A 12,637-nucleotide genomic window follows, 5' to 3' on the forward strand; every position below is an offset into this window, starting at 1 on the left:
GGTCGCTACTTCCCTGGTCTTCCCCATCTAACCCAAGGTCAGGGCCTAGACAAACATCAGAAATGTCCGGAGTGGCTGGGAATAACTCAGCTTCATCCAAATTCTCCTTGGATGAGGTCGTAGGCATCTCTTGGCTGGCAGGAGTGCGGTCTTTTGATAACAACTCCGGTTGTCTAAAGAACTCTCCTAACGTTACTGGACGGGTTAATGTGGTGGTTACCTCCTCAACCTCAGAATCTGAGGAAGATAGTGCATCATCATTGACTGGCTGTACTGGTTTCTGAGACAACTTCAGCCTACCTCTTGTGACTGGTCTTTGCACAGAGTCTGTTTCATCCTCAACAGGCAGCCGGACTAGGCTACCAATAGGTAGCAAATGGTTGCGGTGTACCGTTTTTTCCACCCCCAGTCCCCTCTCTGGTTTCACTCTGTAGACTGGCAAGTGTGGTAACCTCTCAATAACAATGTATGGCATTGTCTTCCATTTCTCCTTTAGTTTGTGTTTACCTGTGAGACCAAAGTTTCTAAGCAACACCCGGTCTCCTTTCTCCAAGGTCTGCTCTTTAACATGCTTGTCATGGGCTTGCTTGTTTCTCTGCTGTTTTTTGTCTGCTGCTTCTGTAGCTAGATCGTAGGCCTGCTGCAGATCTGTTCTCAGTTTGGTAACATACTGAGTGTAAGTTAAACCCTGCCCCCTTTCCTCAGGCACCCCAAAACAGATATCGACTGGCAGTCGAGCTTCCCTCCCAAACATCAAACGGTATGGAGAGTACCCCGTGGTTTCATTTTGGGTGCAATTGTAGGCATGCACCAACTGACTGACATGTCGACTCCACTGTCGCCTATGCTTCAACTCCAGGGTACCCAACATTGACAACAGTGTACGATTAAATCTCTCAGGTTGAGGGTCACCTTGAGGATGGTATGGTGATGTTCTGGACTTACGAATCCCCAGCATTTTAAGCAGATCTTTAATCAGCTTGCTTTCGAAATCCCGTCCCTGGTCGGAATGGATTCGTGCAGGAAGTCCATAATGGACAAAGTACCGGTCCCAGAGAATCTTAGCTACCGTGGATGCCCGCTGGTCTTTGGCTGGGAATGCTTGCGCATACCGCGTGAAATGATCTGTCACCACCAAGATATTAGCATATCCCTGCGAATCAGGCTCAAGGGACAGAAAATCAATACACACCAAATCCAATGGCCCCTTGCTAGTAATCTGTTTCAACGGTGCTGCTCTCTGTGGTAGAGCTTTGCGTGTGATACACCTCCCACATGTCTTTACATATTGTTCCACCTCTGCTCCCATCTTCGGCCAGTAAAACCTATTTCGGATAAGCTCAACTGTTTTGTCTACCCCCAGATGGCCTGACTCATCATGTATGGACTTAAGCACTCTGGCAACATGCTCTTTGGGTAAGACTAGCTGATGTACTTCTGTGCCGAGTGGTTTCTCCACTTTTCTGTACAGCAATCCATCAACCAACACCAACTTACTAGCCTCCCGTTGCAACAACAATGCTCCTGAGTTAGTGCATTTTTCTGTGAGAAAAGCTTGTCCATCACAGAGTGACTTTTTCACGGGCGCAATCATTGGGTCTTCATCTTGAGCCTTAATCAGGTCTGCTCTGCTTAGCTGAACCAAAGAACCCAGGTCTAGCCTGGTAGGAAAAGCATAGCATTCTGGGATGGCTTGAGGGGAAACCCCTAATGACTCTGCATAGCTGGTACCCTCTCCCATGGTCCTCTCACATTTTATCTGTTTACAGAGAGCTCTAACATTGTCGGGTGACATGGTTTGCCACTCATTCTCAGTCTCCACAACAGGATTGCGAGACAGCGAGTCAGCATCAATGTTACTGGACCCTGGTCGGTACTGAAGAGTGAAATTGTATGTGGAAAGAGCGGCGAGCCACCGGTGACCCGTCGCATTTAGTTTTGCTGTGGTAAAACCATAGGTGAGCGGATTGTTGTCAGTCCTCACCACAAACTGTGCCCCGTACAAGTAATCGTGGAATTTATCCACCACCGCCCATTTCAAAGCCAGAAATTCGAGCTGGTGCACCGGGTAATTCCGTTCAGCCGAACTGAGCTTCCGACTAGCAAAAGCCACTGGTCTCAACCCTTCAGGGTGCTCCTGATTTAATACAGCCCCCAAACCATGAAAACTGGCATCCACGTGCAGGACATACGGCTTGGAGGGATCAGCAAATGCCAAGACCGGCGCATTTGTTAAGCACTGCAGAATCTGCTGAAAAGCCTCTGTACAAGATTCATCCCACCTTTCCCCAAAAGGTTCATTAACCTTATGATAAAACTTCACCGGTGTTTTCCCAGATTTGTTTTTTTTCTGGGTTGGCGGGTAACCTTTACACAACTCTGTCAGTGGCCGGACAACGATGGAGTAGCCTTTAATGAAGCGACGGTAATACCCACAGAATCCTAAAAAGGACTGCAATGAAGGGAGATCAGTGGGCTGCTTCCATTTAGCCACAGCTTCCACCTTGGCTGGATCTGTGGAAATGCCCTTTTCAGAGACAACATGTCCCACATAGGTGACTTGGGGACGACAAAATTGACATTTGTCTAGAGACAGCTTAAGGCCAGTCTCTTCCAGACGGTCAATAACTTTGAGAAGCCTTTGTTCATGTTCCTCCAGGGTTTTGCCAAATACAATCAAATCATCCAGATACACAATGACTTCCAGCATGTGCATATCTCCTACTGCTTTTTCCATTAGTCGCTGGAATGTTGAAGGAGCTCCAGTGATCCCTTGGGGCATTCTTTCAAATTGATAAAACCCAAGGGGACATATGAAAGCAGTCTTTTCTTTATCCTTTTCTGCCATGGGTATTTGGTAATAACCGTTTCGCAAATCAAGCACAGAAAACCACTTGCTTCCGGATAGACAATCCAATGCGTCATCAATCCGTGGCACCGTGTACTGATCGGGTATTGTCCTACGATTCAGCGTTCGGTAGTCCACACACATGCGCAGCTGCCCACTTTTCTTCCGCGCCAAAACAATCGGTGACGCATATGGACTTCTGGATTCCTTTATTATACCTGCCGCCAAAAGCCCTTGCAGGTGGCGGCGCATGTCCTCTAGATCAGCAGGCGCTATGCGACGAGACCGTTCCCTGAATGGGGTTTCATCTTTCAGTCTTATACAATGTTCCACACCTGTAGCTAAACCCACATCCCACTCATCAGTTGAAAAAACATTTGACCGTTCAGACAGCTTCTGTCTTAGCCTTTCTTTCCATTCATTTGGGATCGGTGAGTCACCAAAGTTAAACAAGGCTGGGTTAATCTGGCGGGACGTACTGTTTTTTTCACCCAGGACCTCAGTCACTGTGTCAGCTACACACAGCCGTGCCAGCACGGTGCCTTTTGGAATAGCAGTGTCTTTTAGGGACTCATTGCGTAATAAAACAAGAAATTTGTCTTTATCCAGTTTCTTAGAGAATAATACAGTTGGCTGCACCAACACCCCTGGAGGGAGGGCTGGGGAAGACGCCCGTTCAGTTATTAAAATGGTGTCTCCCACCGCGTACCTCTCTGTGACCTTACAGACAGCTAGATGGTCTTTACCTGCTGGAATGACCAGCGGACCTGGTCCCACCCACCTTACTTCAGCCACAGGGTTGTCACTCACCTCGGCTGGAAGCAGATTTAATGTGTCTTGGGCTTTCAACTTTGGCCCTGTCACACAAATGCTTGTTGTGTTAACATTATGTGAGCTCTCATTTTCACAGTTTGCGGGTGGTGGCCATACTCTGGTTACATTGGTGCCTATCAACATTGGTAGTGTATCTGAGCACCGTGGGTCAGGGCACACTAGGGCCAGCACCTGAATAGGCGTGCCCCTCCCTTTTGTCTTTTCAAAACACTCCAACTCAACTTGGATGTAGCCCTTAAACGGATAACTACTCTCCGACTCGCTTAGCCCCCAAATGGCTAATCCAGACACTGGATGTAGGGGTACATGTGACAGGTGCTTAGCATACCAACTGTCAAACACCACAGTTACCTGTGAACCACTATCTAGAAGGGCAACGCAAGGAGTGCCATTAACCTTCACCCTAGTGGTAGATTGTGGACCTACTAGTCCTTCTGGCAAACTATTACTATGCACGCTCGCAGCATTTCTTTTAACATGTGCATTGGTGGTACTCCCCTCAGCAGTAGTTTTGGGGCCCCTTTGGTTTGCCTTGCCCTTACGTTGAGCACTGATCAGTTTTTGTATTACCAGGGGATAATTTTCTGGAGCAGAACACTTGCTGGAAAAATGCCCATCTTCCCCACAACGATAACAAAAAAAATCTCTGGACTCTCGCTGTGATGTGGATCTAGGTCGCGAAGGCCGAAAGGAAGTCTCTTGGCTTGGTGGGGTTGCTTCAGCTACTGTAGGCTTGACAGATAACACAGAAACCTGCTTTCGTAATCTAACCACTTCTTTCTTGAGGGCCTGGAGGCCTTTGTCTCCTCCTGATGGCTCAATAGTCATCTCTGACACATCAGTGGACGGGGAACATGGCATGGCTGACCTTACAGTGAGCTCATTCACTTGCCTCTTAAGGTTTTCAACCTCGGCATTAAGGTCTTCAACTCCCTTATCTGCTGTTACCGCAGCACTTCTGACATGCACTGATTTGGTGGGGTTCAGTCTACGCCGAGAAGCTTCATGCTCCTCTTCAATGCGTATCTCATTTAACAACTGCACAAAAGTAGGTGGATTGCTTCGTCGCTCTCTTAACCTTAGAGTTAAAATCATCATGTCGGCCCTAGTGGCACCTTTAATGAGCTGGTCAAGACGTGTCCTGTCTTTGACAGCTGGTTGCAGGCCCCCTTTCTGGACCACTTTATTGAGAACCCTCTCCATCCTTCGAAGAAATTCTGAAAGCTTTTCGCCAGACTGCTGTCCCAACATCCTGAATGAAAAGTAGAGTTCTTCCCCAGTTTCTGGTGTGCCGAAAGTGTTTTCCACCACATCAAGATAGTCTTGTGACGTAGCATCAGGGTTATTGAACCTGACCGCTTGCAGGATCTCCAATGCCGGACCCTTTACACTTTCCATTATTCTAATTTTCTTTTCTTTGTCTGGCCGATCATACTCTTCTATCATCAGCCTAGCCTGTTCCAGCCAGTTCTCCAAATGTTCCTCTCCAAGTGGTGTTGGAACCACCCCTGAGAATGTGCGCAACCTCCTAAAAGTACCCGCATCACTGCCTGGCCTCGATGCCAGCTGCAACACATCCCCTACCGCTCTAATGATAGCTTCCGGACTGGATGCTTGAAGGGGGGAGGAGAGATTAAGGTCGGGTGGTTGACTCTGTAACTCATCACTGTCTACCTGGTCGGTACGGTTACTCTCAACCTCAGAATGCCCGAAAATCCTCCAAGGGGACTCACTACCATCGGCCAACACATCCAAGGGGATAGCTTTAGTGTTTACTGGTTCTCTACACTCACATAAAACCGTTAAACGTTGGCTCTTAGGATCAAACATCCTGCCTCTGACTTTCACACGTCCAAGAGCTTTAATGCTCTGCAAGGTTTCTTCAATAACACCAACATCGGTGTCCTCTGGGACATCTTTGACTAAAATGGCATGTATAGGGTCAATACCCTCACCTTTACACCAATGTAATAACTGAGACATTTTATTTGCTTTTAATGATCACTAAGGTAAATGATACCTCTGATGTTTACACACAATGCTTAATTTGAATTTGAATAATAACCCAAACTTGAGTTAAAATAAAACAACCCCAATGTTGAGAAATTAGTCTTTGTGTTGACTTTCTCTGGCCTACTGGTTGTCTGGGTCAGGAAAACTATAACAACTCAAAATTTATCCCAGCGGTGCCTCCATTTATGTAGCCCCATCACTCAGCAATACTTTAACAAAATGGTAACCTACGGAGTCGTGATGGGGGGATTGGGTTCGTTGAGCTATGGTAGCTCCCAATCGGGTTACCTATTTAAATCTAAAGAGTTACAACGTCACAGAACTCACAGTAGACAAGTACGTCTTCCTAAAAAGTATGACACCAGACAACCATTTAAACTGAACACAGTTTCAGGTTTAATAAAATAAAGAGTTGACCCTCAAAACAAACAAAAATATTGGTCAATATATCTGGTTTTTATACTCTTCCTCTTAAACGGGGAAAAAAAAATATGAACCTTGAGTAAATGTAAATTTCACAACTTAACTGAACATTCATAAACTGGTTTTAAAAGTTCGTTTCAAAAGTTTGTTTCAAACACAGATATTGCAATACTTCACCACGTCATGAAAAATAACAAACTGGGCCCATACTCACTCACTCATTCACACAGTCAGTTATTACCCCCGGGGGAAAAACCCTCGTTGCAGGCCTGAAAAAAAAATCACCGACTTCCTTAGCCTTCCGTGCAAAGCCTTCCTGCGTTCTCCGTGCAGCTTTAGCCGTTGCTCCGCCCTTCCACAGCACCTGTCGTCCGTCGCGGGGAAAATCCAACGTCCTCAGCGCTGCAGCTCCGCTCCGTGGACTCCGGTTCACGCTCAAGTGAGAAACTCCAAAACGGGAAACTTTCCGTCACCTTTTCTGTCACGGGAAACCACTCTCAAGTTTTCCTCCTGACTTTGGCCTGCAGAAAGTTTATTTTTTCCCGTCTTCTTCTCCACCTCCCCGCGTGCTTCCACGTCCAGACCTTTTTTCTTCTTTTTTCCGATCCTCTCCTCAGCCAATCAGCTTAGTCCAATCAAAACCAAAGAACACTCCACAGAACACTCCGCATTTCTTCAAAATAAGATATAGTCCTGTGAACTGACGCTGATGAGGTTACATAATCCAAAACAAATCAATAAACAACAATAACATTGTTATTTACAGTAAACCCATAATCAACATCATTCAATAAACAACAATAACCTTGTTATTTACACTTAACCCATTTCCTTCTGGTTAAATCTGTGTCATCTTCTAGACTTATTCAAACATATTCCTTTTAGTAACTTTGTAATATCAATATTAATAATAATATTGATCATTTATGGAATTAATTTGTTTAATCCTCCTCTTTTTTCTTCTCGGGGCTACACGTTGAATAAGAAATGATTTTGCCTCTTATCACTGCCTTTGATGTTTCCCAAAGAAGTCAAGTCAAGTCAAGTCAACTTTATTTATAAAGCGCTTTTAAAACAGCAGAAGCTGACCAAAGTTCTTAACAATGCAGAATAAAAACAAAACAACAAACTAAAACAGAATAAAATCAATAAAATCGATACATTAAATAAAAATAAATAAAACCAATAAAAATAAATTTATAGAACCAATAAAAACAATAAAAACATCAACTCATACTGAGTTAAAAGCCAGGGAGAAAAGGTGAGTTTTTAACTTGGATTTAAAATCATTCAGTGAACGGGCCTGCCTAACCTGCATAGGGAGTGCATTCCACAACCTGGGGCCAGCAACAGCAAATGCTCTATCCCCTCTGAGTTTCCGCCGTGTCCTTGGCACATCTAGGAGCAGCTGGTCAGCTGATCTAAGTGAGCGGGAAGGGGAATGCAGGTGTAGCAGCTCAGAGAGGTAGGGCGGAGCCAGACCATTTAAAGACTTAAAAACAAATAAAAGAATTTTAAAACGAACTCTATAATGGACAGGCAGCCAGTGGAGAGAAGCCAGAACTGGTGTAACATGCTCTCTCTTCCACGTTCCAGTTAACAAGCGTGCAGCAGCGTTCTGCACCAGCTGGAGACGGGACAAGGATGAGTGAGGGGTACCAAAGTAAAGAGAGTTACAGTAATCCAGCCGAGTTGTAACAAAGGCGTGGATTACTGTCTCAAAGTGCTTTCTTGATAAAAATGAAGAAGGCATGGTGAGATGTCTGGAGTATTGTTGAATTCTAAGAAGGTTGCCCACTCTTTTTAAAGAATTCAATAAATTCCTGGTCTTTTAACAGAGACGTATTAAACCTCCAGTTTGTACCTGAGGGTGTGGATATTTCCCTAGAAATATTTACAGAGACTGGTGCATGATCACTGATAATAATCGGATAAATTTTGGAACTTTTAATTTCTTTTAAAAGAGATTTACTGATTAATAAATAGTCTAAACGGGAGTTTGAGTGGTGAACTGGAGAGAAAAAGGTGAACCCCTCAGTGCTTGGATGACATGAGCGCCAAGCGTTGCAGAGACCCAGATCAGTGCTGAGTCTGTCAAGTTCAGGTTCCAGAATCAGATTGACGTCTCCTCCTATAATGATTGTGGAGTCAGAGTGAAACGAGAGTGCGCTGAAAAATCTGTGAAAGAAGGAAGAGTCGTCAACATTCGGGCCATAGATACTGGCTATGCAATAGTCCTTATTCTGAATGGATATATTAATAATTACAAATCTACCTTCTAGGTCAGTAACTGTATCCTTATGAGTAAATGTAATGTTTTTATTAATTAAAACAGCAACCCTTCTTTGTTTGGAGTTATAACTAGAAGAATACATGACTGGAAATTGTGAGCAGCAGAGGAGCTGATGAGATGGTTTACATAAATGGGTCTTCTGCATTAAGGCTATATCTGCTTTAAGATCAATCAGGTGAGATAACACTTTCAATCTTTTTGGCCCAGAGCCAAGTCCACGCACATTCCAGCTAACGATGTTAAGACTGTTCATAACTGCTCTGACCAAGAGAATGTAAGGCTAAATAGAGCGTGTGCCGGTCCGTGTGCGCGTGCCCGCTGATCGATGAAGAAACACTGTGCGTTTGTGTGCGTGAGCGTTTCCTGACTGTGTGGGCTGCATGTTGCGTGTGTCCTATGTAGGCTTATGTGAGGTGTTTGCGGGATGTCCGCGAGTGTGAGCTGGTTCCCGTGTGCATACTTGTATGCGCGTGCCTGTTCCGTGCATAAATAAAAACCAACTTACCGGAGGACGTGTTGCCTTTGGATAATATACATATGAGGAGGGGGGGAGAGAGGGGGAAACTAAAAAAAAGAAAGAGGTAAAGAAAAACAGAAAGAAACAAACATGACAAGAAAAACAACAGAAACATGAGAGGGGAGAAAAAAAACTGCTTCAACAAATAGAGAAGGGGTCACACACGTTGGCAATGTGTTTTTTCCTCAGAGGAAAAAGGATCTTTCGGCGCCGCAGAATCTCAACCGGAAACTGGTCTTTCACGCTGAAGTGTGTCCCCTTCAGCTCCCGGCCGTGGCTCTTCACCAGCTCCTTCTGCTTATATTGGTCAAACTTGGCTACCATCGATCTCGGACGCTGGTTGTCGGACCTTCTTCCTCCGAGCCGGTGCACCCTCTGGAACGCGATCTTCTGCACCTCTTCCTTGGGGAGCTTCAGATGGGCCTCCATGAAGGACTTCAGGTCTTCTCCTGCCTCCTCTGGAATCCCCGAGATCACCAGGTTGTCCCTCATGCTCCTCGACTGAAGATCCAGGAGGGTTTCTTTGATCGAGCGGTTTTCCTCAGAAAGGCGAGCGGTGTCACTGCTCAAGGTCTTGACAGTTTCTCTGAGGGCCTGGTTCTCCGCTGCGAGCTCCCGCACCTGCTGCTGGCTGAACTCCAAAGACTACCGCAGGCCTTGGAACTCTCTATAGAGGATCTCTAGCAGATTCAAGGGGCAATCAAGGCTGGAGAGCTTTTTATCGATGGAATCTAAAGCGTCACTGATTCCACTGCCTGGAGAGGAGGGAGTGGTGGTGTTGGTCTTCCCCATAACGAAGGTATTGTAGCAGTCGTCTATATAATTCTCCAGGTCCTCCAGGCTGTCAAAAGGCTCATTCAACTTTTACAGATGTTAGTTTTACAGCTAATTTGATATGGCGGTAAAATGATATAATACAGAAATGTTTGTTCTGCTACTTACGCACCGCCAAGCTGAGTTGCCACACCGGTTTCGCGATACTACAGCATCAGCCCCGTCCTCCTGCTGTGCTGTTTCTTGGAAAGAGTAACTTTCAAGTGAGGCCCAAACTGTTGTTCGCCGGCTGGAAGGACATTAAGTGCCGTGGGGATGAAGGCTTCCCTAAAGTGAAGGTCACTCCAGGAGAGGAGAGGCAGGTCAGCTAAGGCTTGCAGGCTCTGTAGAGGAGATTCTTAAAGTTGATCAGATGGTCTCTGATAAGCAGAAGGTGTTTGAGAAGGTTGGTAGCAACAACAGCCAACACTTATTGACATGTTATTCCTACCATGAAAAAGGTGGATAAAGATGGAAAGATTTTCATGTAATCCATGGACACCAGTGAAAATGAGAAATCATTGAAGAAAAAAGGTCCACGCACTGTCTAGTGGGTCTAGATGACCCAACTCCCAATGTTAAAGTGCCTAGGATAGCACAAGGGTTACAGGAAAATTATGGAGGTCAGGGTATTTTTTGGTAAATTCTTAGGACTTGGTCATTCATTCATCTTCTAATGAGTTGTTTTCCCTATCCCAGACACTTGTGGGCGAAGGCAGGGGAAACCCTGGACATGTTACCTGTCTTTTGCAGGCCCACCATCTCACACCCTTGCACTCTCACATTCACATAGGGACAATATAGAGCAGGGGTCACCAACCCTGTGCCCCCGGGCGCCCATGCACCCCTTGTGGGGCCCGCAAGGAATGCACCCAATTTTTTTTTTTATTTTTTTTTTATTGAGGAAAATATTCAACAAACAATCATGGCATGTCTGTCAATGACAACAATATCAATTCTGAGATGAAGGTGAAGGTAGACAATATATATAAAATATATATAAATATATATAAAAACAAATATAACTTATAAATAAAAATAAAAGGGTCTATTACAAAAGTTTAAATAGATCAAATAAATTGCACAATTACAAAAATGGCACAAATTCTGGGCATTCTTATGATTCATGTAATGTAAAGATTTATAGAATAGGTTGAGACGGTTGAGTAATCCATTAATGTGAGGTTCTATGGTGTCAAATTAGAGCCTAAAGTATTGCGCATCAAAACAGTAAAACTGCGCATCAAAACCCCAAATCTGCGAATCAAAATGCATAAATTGAGAACCAATACCCACAATTTGCAACCAAAAGCCTTTCCCCAAAGCACAATCCTATTTCTCAGCTGGCGATTTTTTTTCTCGCTATTCTGAAATCCTGTTTTTGAGTTGCAGTTTTATTTTGAAATTATCTTTTTGAGTTGGGCTTTTATTTTTTGAGTTGCGATTTTATTTTTGCGGTTTTGAGTCTAAAACCTGTCGACACGTAAAAACAGTGTCATGTCAGTCAAGGGGAGGAGAGGCGGGACATCCCTGGAATCCAGAACCTCATTGGCTGCCGAATAACACAGAGTCTTACGTCATCAGACCAGTTTAGAATGTGCCGGTAAGTTTTTCATGTTTTTCAAATCTTTTACTATTTTGAACGATCAAACTTGTACCTTATTTAACCAGAGGACGCCAGCACAGTCAGATGAGGAGCTCCACCAGTAGCTGCTAGTGAAAAAAGATGTTAGAAAGTTAGATGTTGCATGACAAACTACCACCATTGTTCTCCCGTGTTAGCATGCTAGCTAGCTCAATGCTTGCGGGGTTTCCAGCTCTTTTCATGACTTTTATGGATTATAGTTGATTTTTTTACCAGTGTCAGGATAGGTCATGTCAACCTGGGAATAATTGCCCGTGGATTGTCACTAGGGTTAATCAAATATGTTATAACCTATAAGGTTTCTCAACATTTTTCAGGGTTTACAGACAGAGGGAATATTAAACATAGCAACAATATTGCTGTGTCATATTTACAAAATGTATGCGTCTGCACTATGCAGACTGGCAGAATTCTGGTATGAGTGAATCAGAGCAGAGTAAATTGTAGCAGACCAGCAAAAACATGCTTTATTCCCCTTAAATTTATTCCAGTATTAATCATCAATAGAATTATTAGTTTCTTTTTAATTAGGTGCTGGTTTTAAAATGGACTATTGCTGTATGTCTGTTGTTTTCTATAAGGGCCGTTGTTATGCATGCCATAACAAAAAAGGCAGGAATACTGAGGCAGCTATGACGTGGATGTCTACAACTTCTTGAAGGTAAAGAAAACAATTTTAATCTTAATTTTTCCTATTCTTTTTTTGGTTAATTGACTTTGCTGTTTTGTTTCTTTCCAGATGCAGGCCCCAAAGACGTCCCAGGTGTGATGCAAAGGCTGTCCAGCAGCCTCACAGACATCTCCTGTTAACTGAAAGAGAAGCATTTAACATAGTTGTCCGTTTTGACCATGATTGCATTGACAACATGACAACATGTCCAGGCACACTGTCTGCTTCCCATTTCTCAGTGCCTGTACGAAAACAGTGACTTTTTCACCTCAAGTCATTTGAGGAGTTTTAAAAACAGTTATTTTAATTTCTCTGAATTGTGGTTCAGAATTTCACAGAATCTGATGCACTTGACTGTTTTGTGTTTCAAAGATCTTTGCAGAACAATCAGTCTTTTGTACAAAACACATTTAATGGTCAAACATTAAAAAATGAAGCTTGAGAAAATACCAGTGGTAATTATTAGCCATTTATTTTCTTAAGGGGGGAAATATTTTGTAAGGCAGATGAGATCTGTTCACATTGTTAGTTTTTGTTACATCCTGCTGTGAAGACATGCATAGATCAGTACATAAATGTTA

The 12,637-nt window shown here is 44.0% G+C and overlaps 1 long non-coding RNA gene across 1 annotated transcript; it reads left to right on the forward strand.

Annotated features, from left to right (window-relative positions):
• The first annotated feature begins 11,304 nt into the window (after positions 1–11,304).
• Positions 11,305–12,374, forward strand: LOC144987217 (uncharacterized). The gene is made up of 3 exons (XR_013651092.1): positions 11,305–11,344; positions 11,968–12,047; positions 12,126–12,374. It is a non-coding gene; the product is annotated as an uncharacterized LOC144987217 (long non-coding RNA).
• Positions 12,375–12,637: the final 263 nt, after the last annotated feature.

The sequence above is a fragment of the Oryzias latipes genome, chromosome 18, assembly GCF_053564925.1.
Source record: "Oryzias latipes strain Hd-rR chromosome 18, Olatipes_Hd-rR_3.1".
Lineage (NCBI taxonomy): Eukaryota > Metazoa > Chordata > Actinopteri > Beloniformes > Adrianichthyidae > Oryzias > Oryzias latipes.